The sequence below is a fragment of the Callithrix jacchus genome, chromosome 22, assembly GCF_049354715.1.
Source record: "Callithrix jacchus isolate 240 chromosome 22, calJac240_pri, whole genome shotgun sequence".
Taxonomy (NCBI): Eukaryota; Metazoa; Chordata; class Mammalia; order Primates; family Cebidae; genus Callithrix; species Callithrix jacchus.
Genome location: NC_133523.1, coordinates 14,521,635 through 14,534,735, shown reverse-complemented (window position 1 = coordinate 14,534,735; position 13,101 = coordinate 14,521,635). Strand labels below are relative to the sequence as shown.

Sequence of the window (13,101 nt, the reverse complement as noted above, 5' to 3'; positions counted from 1 at the left end):
GCTTGAACCTGGAGGAGGTTGCAGTAAGCCAAGATTGTGCCATTACACTCTAGCCTGGGTGACAGAGCAAAACTCCATTCTCCTCCCCCTCAACAAAGCACTATGGTTCACCCTCAGCCTTGTTCTATCTCTCCCTGCCTCTGCAGTGTGTTCACAGCTCAGCCTGTGCTCAGGAAGGGAGGGGGAGAGTCCTGGGATGCCCAGGGTCAGTCCAGAGGTAGTTGAGACAGAACACAGCGCTGTTCTGGCTCAGCCTTCCTGCTCCCGCCCAGGGCAGCGCTGACCCTCAACCCAGGTGTGTCTGGAAGCAGAGGGGGAGCCTCCTCAGGAAAGCTTAGAGATGGGCGGCTTGTACCTCCACAGACTGAGACGCGGGTGCCCACTGTTACCCTCACACACCTGTCTCCACCTGCCTCCTCTCCCCACGTGCTGCAGGCTCTGTCACCAGCACCAAGCATGCACACAACCGGCACGTGAGCGCACGAGCACGAGTGTTCAGACCCAAGCCCTCCCAGAGGCAGAGACCCCACCCGCGGAGGTGGACACGCACCTGCAGAGGGTCCCGGCCCCATGCACACCTGGAGATGCGCGCAGACATGCGCACTCGCACGGAGGCGCGCAGAGGATGGTACACAGCGATGTCCCCCAGGCGCAACTTTCACCCTACGACCTGTGGTGACACGCGCACAGCAATCCTGGGTGCAGGGTTCTGTAATGAGGACTCATGCCTGAGTCTCTACTCGCCTCTGACATCATGCGGCCCCTTTCTGAGTCCAAGATCCACCCCTAACATTCTGATTACCTACAGCCTTTATCCTGATCCCGTGCTTGCGTCACCTCCTCTAGGAAGGCAGCCTGGGGAACACACTTGCTTTTCTTTGTGCCCATGCGAGGGCTGCCCTGCTGTGGTTATCTGAAAAGCCCCTGGCTCCCTCACACAAGCAGTGAGCTCAGAAGAGGGCGGGGGGGGGGGCGGTGGAAGGCTGAGCTGTTACATCATCCCTGTCTTCAGGGGTGAGTTTCAAATGAATCTCAGGGGAGCCTGGTGCTGGATACAGGGCCCAGGACAAGAGAAGGGGCCTCGGGGAGCCTTTGGGGCCCTTCAGGCTTCCTCCAAATCAGTCCGCATTTATAGATGCCACCCCTCAAATTTTCCCTGGCTGCCCTGTGTGCCCAGGTCGGAACCCAGCTTTTAAAAAAACAAACAAAAACAATTGAACTTACGAAGCTAGAGAGTAGAAAGATGGTTAGCAGAGGCTGGGAAGGGTAGTGAGAGGGCGAGGGGTAAGAGAGGTTGTTTAATGGGTACAAAAAAATAGAATGAATAAGAACTAGTGTTTGATAGCACAACACAGTGGCCATAGTGAATAATAATTTAATTGGCATTTAAAAATAACCAAGACAGTATAATTGGATTGTTCGTAACACAAAGGATAAATGCTTGAGGGGATGGATACTCCATTTTACACGATGTGATTATTACACATTGCAGGCCTGTATCAAATATCTGATGTACCCCATAAATATACACGCCGACTATGTACCCACAAAAATTAACAAAAAAATTTAGGCCAGGCTTGGTAGCTGATGCCTATAATCCCAGAGCACTTTGAGAGGCCAAGCTTGGCAGATCAGGAGGTCAGGAGATCAAGACCATCCTGGCTAACACGGTGAAACCCCATCTCTACTAAAAATACAAAAAAAAAAAAAAAATTAGCTGGGCGTGGTGGCACATGCCTGTAATCCCAGCTACTCAGGAGGCTAAGGCAGGAGAATCGCTTGAACCCAGGAGGCAGAGGTTGCAATGAGCTAAGATCATGCCACGGCACTCCAGCCTGGGTGGCAGATTCGGACTCCCTCTTAAAAAAAAAAAAAAAAAAGAAAAAATCCAAGTACCACAAACTAGGTGACTTAAATAAAACAATGTTAGAGGTGGTGGTGCACTCCTGTAATCGCAGCTACTCCTGAGGCAGGAAGATTCCTTGAGCCCAAGAGTTGGAGGCCAACCTGGGCAACATAAGGAGACCCTGTTACAAAATTAAAAATAAAAAAAATTAATGTATTTGTTGTGTTCTAAAGGCCAGAAGCTGAAAATCAAGGTGTTGGCTGGGTTTCTTCTCTCTGGAGACTTTGAGGGAGACTCTGCTTCCTACCTCTCTTCTGCCTCCCAGTGGCTACTGGCAACGTTTGGCAGGTGCTTGCCTTATAGATGTTATTACTCCAAAACTGCCTTTCCCTCCACGTGGCCTTCTTTTCTATGTCTCTGTGTGTCTTATCTCTCTTTCTTTCTTTTTCTTTCTTTCTTTCTTTCTTTCTTTCTTTCTTTCTTTCTTTCTTTCCTTTCTTTCTTCCTTTTTCTTCTTTTTCTTTCTTTTTTTCTTCTTTCTTTCTTTCTTTTCTATTTGTTTGAGACGGAGTCTTTCTCTGTCGCCGGCTGGAGTGCAATGGCATGATCTCTGCTCGCTGCAACCTCTGACTCCCAGATTCAAGCAATTCTCCTGCCTCAGCCTCCCAAGTAGCTGGGATTACAGGTGCTCGCCACTGCACCCAGCTAATTATTGTATTTTTAGTACAGACAGGGTTTCACCATGTTTGCCAGGCTGGTCTCAACCTCCTGACCACGTGATCCGTCCACCTTGGCCTCCCAAAGTGCTGGGATTACAGGCATGAGCCACCGTGCCCTGCCATCTTCTCTCTTTCTAATGAGGGCGCCTATCATTGAGTTTACAGTGGTCCCTAACCCAGGATGGTTTCATGTCAAGGTTGTAATTAATTGTATCTGCAAAGACTGTATGTCCAAATGATTTCACATTCTGAGGTTCTAAAAGGACATGAATTTCTGGAGGGACTTCATCAACCCACCCTGCTTTAGTTCTCACCCCTACAGTCCAAACCTTATTCAACAACAGAAGGATCCTGTTGAACAAACCAGATGACATCCCACATACCCCCGCTTAGAACCCACCATGGATCCCTAGTGCCCAGATGCCTCACTGAACCCTACAAGGCTCTATGCAGCTTCTGGTCCTTGTTGGCTTCTCTGCTATCCTCTCTCAACTCCCTCCCCCACTATTAACACCCTCTCTCCACTTTCAATCTCTGGGCTAAAATGAGACAGGAGCGTTTTCAGTATGTTGGCCTCTCTCTCATCCCATTTTCTTTAAAAAAATTTTTTTGAGACCAAGTATCTCTCTGTCATCCAGACTGGAGTACAGTGGCATGATCTCAGGTCCCTGCAATCTCTCCCTCCTGAGTTCAAGCGATTTTCCTGCTTCAACCTCCTGAGTAACTGGCACTATAGGCATGCACCACCATACCCAGCTAATTTTTTTTTTTTTTTGAGACGGAATTTTGCTCTTGTTACCCAGGCTGGAGTGCAATGGCGCGATCTCGGCTCACCGCAACCTCCGCCTCCTGGGTTCAGGCAATTCTCCTGCCTCAGCCTCCCGAGTAGCTGGGACTACAGGCACATGCCACCATGCCCAGATAATTTTTTTGTCTTTTTAGTAGAGACAGGGTTTCACCATGTTGACCACGATGGTCTCGATCTCTTGACCTCGTGATCCACCCGCCTCGGCCTCCCAAAGTGCTGGGATTATAGGCGTGAGCCACCGCGCCCAGCCACCCAGCTAATTTTTGTATTTTTAGTAGAGACAGGGATTCACCATGTTGGATAGGCTGGTCTCAAACTCTTGACCTCAGGTGTTCTGCCCACCTCAGCCTCCCAAAGTGCTGGGATTACAGGCATGAGCCACCACATCCAGCCTATAACTTTCCCCCCCTCTTTTTTTTTTTTTTTTGAGATAGAGTCTCTCTCTGTTGCCCAGGCTGGAATGCAGTGGCATGATCTCAGCTCACTGCGACCTCCACCTCCCAAGTTTAAGTGATTCTCCTGCCTCAGCCTCCTGAGTAGCTGAGACTACGGGCACATGCCACCATGCCAGACCTATTTTATTTTATTTTAGTAGAGTTAGGGTTTTCACCATGTTGCCCAGGCTGGTCTTGAACTCCTGACCTCAGGTGATCCACCCACCTCGACCTCCCAAAGTGCTGGGATTATAGGCTCAAGCCACCATGCCCGGCCTCTCACCTCATTTTCCTGTGCTTCCCTCACTTCTTTTCACTGCCATCTGCCTCAATCAAATGGTCTCAAGTCTCACATCATTTCTTCCAGGAAGCCTCCGGTGTCTCCACACCCTGGGCTGAGTCAGGTGCCTCTCTGGGTCTGAGCTTCCCCCACCACACATGTGGTCATTGCCTGGTTACTGTTCTGTGTCTCCTGCTAAACTGTAACATCCTGAGAGCAAGGATAGTATCTCATTGAGTCTGTGCTGTGTGTTCCTAACACCTAAAAATGTTCTTACATCTAGTAAATATTTAAAAAGTATATACTGAAGAAAATAAGGAATGAAGGGTGTGTATGATACTGTGATACTCTATAAGGCAGGTGAGAAAATGGGGAAGGTGACATTTGCACTGAGTTTGAAGGGTGAGGAAGGGTCCCCAGACACAGTGGCAGGGAGGGTATCCCAGGCAGAGGAGCCAGCTTGAGTGCCCACAATAGGGTGGAGGAGCTGGAGATGTCATACTGGGGCCAGACTGTAAAGAGGGTTGGAGGTATCTTAGAACCATTGCTCTGGGCCCAAGAGGAGAGTGGGCAGGAAGTAGAAGCCAGGAGGGAGCTGGGGCCTCGAGCTTGGCAGGGGCAGATGCCAGCCTGGACTGAGGGTCTGGCCAATGCTTTCCTCCAAGCTCAGCCTCCTGGGATAGCAGAAGATCCAGAATCTGGAGAAATTGGGCTGGACCTGCAGATATTTTCACCAGAGACATTTCTTTGGCACAGTTCAAACCAGGAAGGGACATCAGAGGAACAGATGTTCAGCTGAGAGATGGAGCCAGGACTAGAAGAAAGGTATTTTGTTGCTGCTTCTGTGCCCAGAGAAATGAGGACGCTGGTTCACAGGAAACAAGGTGAGTTGTGAGCCAGGGGATGGGGTAGGAGGACCAAGGTGGCAGTTCAGCTGCATCTTGTGGCCCTGCCTGGCGGGGGCGCTGTGACTCTGGACCAGCGGCTTGGCCTCTCTGGACCTCATTTTCCTCTTTGTAAAATGGGGCTGGATTATTCCAGGAAGAGAAACATTATGTGTGAGGATTCTAGCCCAGGGTAGGTGTCTGGTCAGGGTGAATGTCTCTCCTTCTTCCCCCATTTCATTTTTTTCTTGAACCTTAGAGGGTCTTCCTTCATTCATCCCACAAATAGGTGTTGAGCACCTACTACTTGCCCAGCAGTGTGTGGCAAATAAGCAGGAGTTGCTTTGAGCCTCAGTCTTGTGACTTTGCTCAGCTTTTCTCCCAGGCAGGACCCTTGCATTTCTGGGTTTTTCCACTGAGCCTTACCCAGAAATGACCAAAAAAACACAAGTTCCAGAAGATGCATTCCCCAAATGTGCATCAGCCCTTCCTGTGCACCACATCCTGTGCTCACAGCTGCAAGGAAGCGTGGCTCAGACCCATTCCTCCGTCAAAAAACATCTCTACAAAAAATACCAAAATTAGCTGGGAGTGGCGATGGGTGCCTGTAATCCCAGCTACTCAGGAGGCTGAGTTGAATCTAGGAGGTAGAGGTTGCAGTGAACTGGGATCAAGTCACTGCACCTCATCCTGGGTGGCAGAGTGAGACTCCATCTCAGAAAGAGAAAGAAAGAAAGACAGGAAGAAAGAGAAAGAGAAAGAAAGAGAGGAAGGAAGGAAGGAAAAGAGGAAGAGAAAAAGAAACATCTTCTCCATCTACTTCCCTTCACTGCATTCTGCCCTTGAATTGGGGACTGTGAGACAAATTCCTCTGTTTCTTCCATCTGATCACAAATACATGAAATCTGGCAGACACTCACTTTTTAATTGGCAAAATTTGTGTGTATTTATGCTGTACCACACGATGTTTGGAAATCTGCATATACTGTGGAATGGTTCATCCAAGCCAGTTAACATGTGCATGATCCCACACACGTATTACTCCTTTCTGTGATGGGAACACTCAAAATCCACTCTCAATAATTTTCAAATATACAATAAATTGTTATTGATCATAGTCACTCATGCACAATACATCATATGGTCTTTCTGTCTCACTGAAATTTTGTGTTCTTTGACCAACATCAAAAAGATGAAACATGTTGGCAAGAATGTGAAGAAAAGGGAACTCTTGTGAACTGCGGGTGGGGATGCAGATGAGTGCAGTCCTTACAGAAAAGAGTATTCCTCAGTAAATTTAAAATAGAATAATCATGTAATCCAGCAACCCCACTTCTGAGTGTAGCATACACCAAAAGGTAATGAAATCAGTATGTTCAAGAGATTTCTTAACTCCCATGTTCATTGCAAAACTATTCACAAAAACCAAGAGATGGAATCAACCTAAGTGTCCATCAACGGATAAATGGATGAGGGAATGTGATATAAACACACAATGGAACACTATTCAGCCTTGAAAAATAAGGAAATCCTGTCATTCGTCACAACACGGATAAATCTGGAAGACATTGTGTTAAGTGAAACAAGCCAGGCAGGTTCTCGTTTGTATTAATGGTAATTTATTCTAGATGTTTTCCCTTTTTGGATTTTTTTTTTAACCTCAATGAGTTTCAGAGAAGAGAAAGGGGCTGTAACAAGGAGTCTGCCGCATTTTCATTGCACTTATCTTGTGGTATCTGAATGACTAATGCACGGGTTTGTCTCCCTTCCTTGTTGAGAAGCTCTTAGAGGTGGAATCCAGGTCGCAGTCACATTTCTAGCACATGTTAGATGTGTCATAAATATTCATAGGATAACATTTCCGTTAAAGATTGGAAGGCTGAGTTGTTTTGAAGGGCTCTTCAATGCCTTGGTCAACTTCTTCCTCAAGAGGTCTCCTCCATCTGAGATAAGAACTGCCTGACAATAAATATTCATAGAAACAGGAAGCCTCATGCTTGATCTGCTGTATGGTAACAGGAAGAAATAGGAAGAGCCACACTGGCTGCTTAAGTTGATGAAAGTGACCAGCCTCAACCCCCAAAGACTGCATGAGATAACGCTTATCTTCAGCTCGAAGGAAGTTAGACCTCAGCAGTCACGCATTTAACCGATGTAACCAGAGCACTGGAGCTCATTACTGAGCAGGGGGAGACTGCAATGGCCAGTACAGACCTAATCGAGCCGGGAGAGACTGCAATGGCCAGTACAGACCTAATCCTGCTTTTGTGAACTTTACAATGAAGGAGAGAAGGTGAATGATGAATAACTGAATTTCAGACAAGAGCAGGAGGAGCATAAGGAGGGAATGGCAGTGGCTACAGGAATAGACAAACGAATCCTCAGAAAGGGCAGGCTGATGGGGGAGGACTTCATGGAGAAGGTAGCACTTCAGCTGAGTCATTCTGCAGAGGGTGAAAGGTTGTGCACCAAGCACAGGGAAGGACATATGCAAAGGACCTGGGATGGGAAGATGATTATTCATCCAAGGAACAGAAGGAGGCCAATATGACAGGGGCGTTGGGTAGCCAGGAGTGAGGAGTGGCTCAAGGAGCCTAAAAGACAGGCAGAGGTTTGCATCCAAATGACCTTCCCCCATAATCCATTAGACACGAGATGACACTTATCTACACGGGATGCATGCATAAGGGCAGGTGGGTTCAAATGATGTCAATCACATCTACAAAATGAATTTCAGATCAACTAGGGAATAGCCAACCACATTTTAGAAGGGTTTTGCAACTCACAGACGTGGAATGGGGTTGCGACGAGAGAGTCATTTGTTTGTTTTCTCTGTATTTATTGATCATATATTAGGTGCCAGGCAGTGAGAACACAAGGTTGAGCAAATCCAGTGTGGTCTTTCCCCCTTGTGGGGAACATTGAGTAGAGAAAGAGAGTAAGTATTGAACAAGTAATTTATATAATAAGGAGAGTGTAGTAAGTATTAGGATGGAGGAAGCAGAAGCCTAACCCACCTTAGTGTTTGGTAGAAAGTCCCGCCATCTTTCCCCCAGGTTTCTTGCCCCCACCCTCCCCCCAGGCTTCCTGCTGCCCTGAGAAAAGCCCGCCAAGCCTGCTCTGTTCTGCCCAGCAACAACAAGCAGCCAATCATCTCAGCAGGAAAGCCCGCCAAGCCTCGGCCTATCCTGAACCGACACGTAACCCTCTGAGCCACCTCAGCAGTCTGCCCAGAGACGGACAGCCTATCCTAAGCTCCCACGACACTCCGCCAGCCCTGTGTCCACGCCCCGTCCACCCCCCTATAAAACCCTCCTACCCCAGCTGCGCAGTCGCAGCCAGCCCCCGATCTCCTTCCTTTCCTGGCCTGCCCGCTGGTCCCAATAAACCTGAACTCGGCTTCCAACTCTCGAGCTGTTACTTGGGGTCGGGTACCGGGCAGGGGTCTACAAGGAGGTCACACACTTAGATCTCTGGAGACCTTCCCTCCATCTCCTTCAGCAGCATGAAATGTTCACAGGAGCCACGCTTGGCACCAAGTGCTTTCCATACTTTGGTTCTGATGGCCAAGATGCTGTGGTGCTTTCTGTAACATTGGCTATGTGGAGCTCTGGGACTGGTGTTTTGGGGAAGAAAGAGCCACTTCCAATGCCTGCCTATGTCTCTGATGCTAATCAGACACCTGCCTGAGGCTAAGTGGAAAACTCTCTGGGACCATTCTCCCAAAGTGAGATTAGCCTGTGTTTCTGTCTCCACCTAATCCCTGAGGTATGCCTTCAAACCTCATCTGCCTGCAGCTCTGTAGCTGATCCTTAGAGACCCTTTCATTTGCAAAAATTAAGTGAAGATGAAAATTGTATGCCAACTTTTAATGAGCCCCTGGGTGTTAGTGAAAATCCCATGGCTTGTTCACTAACAAAACTTAGAATTGGCTTCTTGGGGATTGTTATGCAGTGGAGCTTGGTGAGTTATGCAGACAGGTGTCCCACTGGGGTCTTTAATACCAATCAAGGCTCTAAACATGTTCTTCTCTGATCTGTCCTCCAGCAAAGATACTAGGGGGCTTCGAGCGATGGGCACTGAGAGCTTTAGAGCAGGGCTGGAGGTGGCAGGTTCAGATAAATTTTATTAATTGCCTGGTTTGGAGATCCCATGACATCACTTCAATCGAATGCTCCAGGGGCTTGTTTTCTTCTTTAAACAGAGACCAGCTGATCACCACTGCGAATTGTTTGTTTCTCTTCAGTTTCTTAAACACAGATTAATGATCATGCAGAGGCTTGTAGTGTAGACGGGATAGCTCCTTGCTTCCCAGCACTGACTCATATCAGACAGACTCAGGTTCAAATCCTGGCTCATCCACTTCCTGGCTGTGTAGCCTTGGTAAAGTGAATTGATCTCTCTGTGCCTCCATCTGCCGATTGGGAGGCTAATATTAATAGCACCTGCTTTCATTCCAGTACACAACTCTGGACTGCGCTGTCAGACCATGGGTGCATCACCCCACACACGAGCAATCTTCCAGGGGCGGGGGCTTGATCTGACTCACCTTTGAGTCCATATTGCCTGGAACTTGAGTAGACACTCAGCAGGACTCCGTATATGTCAGTGGACTTTAGTTGATTGACCTAACCATTTATACTGGGTGGAGGCAAACTCCTCACCCTTTTATCAATACCCTTTAATAATATTCTTAATTATCACTTATCCCTCGCTCTGCTAGGTACTACATTGCCCCCTTATTTCTTCACTGAGCCTTGTCTCCAGAGCTCCGACATCAGGCCCACTATCTCCCAACTCAGAACACCAGAAGCACCCCCAGTGAGCTCAGCTGCACTGTGGTGGCTAACTCTAGGGGTTTTAAGCGTGGAGTGACCAAGACCATCTCAGAGATAGGAGAGGGCCATGCAGCTAGCGTCTGGGTTGGGGTCCAGCTCTGTGGGCCTGTGTGATGGTTAATACTGAGTGTCAACTTGATTGGATTGAAGGATGCAGAGTATCGATCCTGGTTGTATCTGTGAGGGTGTTGCCAAAGGAGATGAACATTTGAGTCAGTGGACAGGGAGAGAATGGGCCCACCCTTAAACCAGGCGGGCACCAACTAATCAGCTGTCAGAGTGGCTGGAATAAAATGCAGGCAGAAGAATGTGGAGAGATTAGACTGGCCTAGCCTCCCAGCAGACATCTTTTTCCCATGCTGGATGCTTCCTGCCCTCGAACATCAGACGTCATGTTCTTCAGCTTTGGGACTTGGACTGACTTTCTTGCTCGTTGGCTTGCAGACAGCCTATTGTGGGACCTTATGATTGTATGAATTAATGCCCCTTAATAAACTCCCCTTTATATGTACACATATCCTGTTAGTTCTGTCCCTCTACAGAACCCTGGCTAATATAACCTGTCAGCTGTTCTGGTAACAAGATTCGCTTCTTTCATTTCTAGAAGTTCTCCTCACCTCCCTTCATCCTCTTTCACCATTCCCTCACTTCCCACCCCAAGCCCACACTACATTCTACACACACCTGACGTCCTTTCTCCTAGAGGTGACCGTGTGCCACCTCTTGGGACTATCCATGTCATCTCATTGGCTGCCTACCGTAGCCTCAGAGGTGGGATATTGTGAATATGGTACAACTGAGGTTTGGTGAGATTAAGGCTCTCACCCAGAGGTTTGCATCTTGGAAGATGCAGAGCCAAGACTTGAACCAGCTCTGCCTGACCCCAGAGCCTGGGTTCTTACCACCAGGCCACCCTGCCCCCAGCAGCCCCTGGTATTCTCAGCATGTTCACAGTGAGCTGTTTGTTAGGGGGCACTCATCATTGAATCTTGCTCCAACTTCAGCTGATAAAGCACATCCTCCAAGGCTGGGGATAAAGAGAGGGAAATGATTCCGTCTGCATCATATCCCTTCTCCACAGCAATCAGGCTACCCCAACCCTCTGGCCATGCCTCCTTTTTCATCTCTGCCCCAGATATGTGGGATCCTCATTCATGACGTGGGAACTGGGGTTCTTGGGTCACTTCAATCACTCCAGATGCTACAAGGTCAGTGACTTACTCAGTACAAAGCAACCTCCAAGGATTAAATGTTATTTCCCATTGTTCTGGGGAGAAATTAATTCAAGGGAGGTCCCAGGGCAGAGAATTCCCCACCACCACCGCCACCACCACCACCATGGGCATACCATCCCTGCAGTTTTCTGATTTACTCTTTGGCCCATGAAGCATGAAATTTCTTATGCCAGGTTTCCTTCTAATAAGGGAGAAGAGATAAATATCTGTACCTTTCCTCTCCTCCTCCCTGGTCTCTGTGTTCCAGTTAAACTATAATTTTGTCTGACACACCTAGCTGAGCCTTCTGCACAGAGATAAATGGGAGTGGACGCTAACCGGGTGAGAGGAGAAACGCCATAAGCCCACACTCCAGTCTATGAGGTGGATTAGAGGTCTACCTTGCCCAGCTCTTGCCTCACCTGCTTCCGTGGTCTGAGTAAAAGTTTGGGACCCAGGACTCTGAGGCTGTGCGAAGCCTTCCAGTCCCACATCTGCAGCACAGTCTGCAGCTCACTCTGCTCTGAGCTGTGCCGACTTTGCACGGATATTCTCCATTCCTCAAAAGGAAACTGCATCCTTCAAAGCTCACACATTCCTCTTCCTGGCTCAGCACAGGGAGCAAGTTCTCTAGATAGCTTATTATGAAATAAAAAAGTGGAGAAGGGAACCCAGGCAGCTGGGCACAAAAGGGAATGGGCAACAAGCTTCCTCTCTGAGCATGACTTTCTGTGTAAGGTCTTGGACACTCCCTGGATGGCTCCCAGCCATCTGCCTTGTTCCAGGTGTCCAGTTAACTTAGAATAAAAAAAAAAATCTCATGTCCTCCTTCTAGATGTAACTGTGGTAATTATGATTCTGCATTTCTGTGGTATCATTTGTCATGTCTCCTTTTCCAATTCTGATTTTATTTATTTCTTTTTTTTTTTCTTACTTGGTCTAGCTAAACGTTTGTTGATTTTTTTTTTTTTTTTTTTTTTGGGACGGAGCTTCGCTCTTGTTACCCAGGCTGGAGTACAATGGCGCGATCTCGACTCACAGCAACCTCCGCCTCCTGGGTTCAGGCAATTCTCCTGCCTCAGCCTCCCAAGTAGCTAGGATTACAGGAATGCGCCACCATGCCCAGCTAATTTTTTTTGTATTTTTAGTAGAGACGGGGTTTCACCATGTTGACCAGGATGGTCTCGATCTCTTGACCTTGTGATCCACCCACCTTGGCCTCCCAAAGTGCTGGGATTACAGGCGTGAGCCACCGCGCCCGGCCACGTTTGTCGATCTTGTTTAAGTTTATTACAAGCCCAACTCTTTTTTTTATTGATCTTTTGTATTTTATTTTTACTTTCAATTTCATTTATTTTTTCTCTAACCTTTATTATTTAATTTTTTCTATTAATTTGAGTTTCACTTGCTTTTGCTTTTCTAGTCCCTTGAGGTGCATCATTAGATTATTTATTTGAAATCATTCTACTTTTTTGATGTAGGTGTTTATTGCTATAAACTCCCTCCTTAATACTGCTTTTGCTGTATTCCATAGCTTTAAATATATTGCATTTAAACTTCCATTTGATTCAAGAAATTTTAAATGCCCTTCCTAATTTTTATTAATCCATTAGTTGTTCAGGAGCATGTTGTTAAGTTTCATGTATTTGTACCGTTTTGAACATTATTTTTGTTATTGATTTCAGTCTTTATTTCCTTGCCATCAGAAATTATACTTGATGTGATTTCAGTACTTTCAAATTTGTTGAGATTTGCTTTGTAGCCCAATGTTGTAGCCCAAAATCCAGGAGATTTTTCCATGTGCTAATGAAAAAAATGTGTAGTCTGCAGCTGTTGCATGAACTATTCTGCCAATGTCTGTTAAGTCTGTTTGGTCTAAAGTGAAATTTAAATACAATGTACCTTTGTTGACTTTCTGTCTAGTTGACCTGTCCAGTGTTGAGAGTGGGTTATTGAAGTCCACAACTACTATTGTATGGGAGTCTATCTCTCCTTTCAGATCTAATAAGATTTGTTTTCTAGAGCCGGGTGCGGTGGCTCAAGCCTGTAATCGCAGCACTTTGGGAGGCCGAGATGGG

At 47.2% G+C, this 13,101-nt stretch overlaps 1 long non-coding RNA gene across 1 annotated transcript in view; it reads left to right on the top strand.

Moving 5' to 3' along the window:
• The window catches only part of LOC118150239 (uncharacterized), a 52,394-nt gene that overhangs the window by 22,998 nt on the left and 16,295 nt on the right, over positions 1-13,101 (top strand). The window contains exon 2 of the long non-coding RNA XR_013530955.1: positions 4,844-4,971. This is a non-coding gene — a long non-coding RNA (uncharacterized LOC118150239). The remainder of the gene's footprint in view (positions 1-4,843; positions 4,972-13,101) is intronic.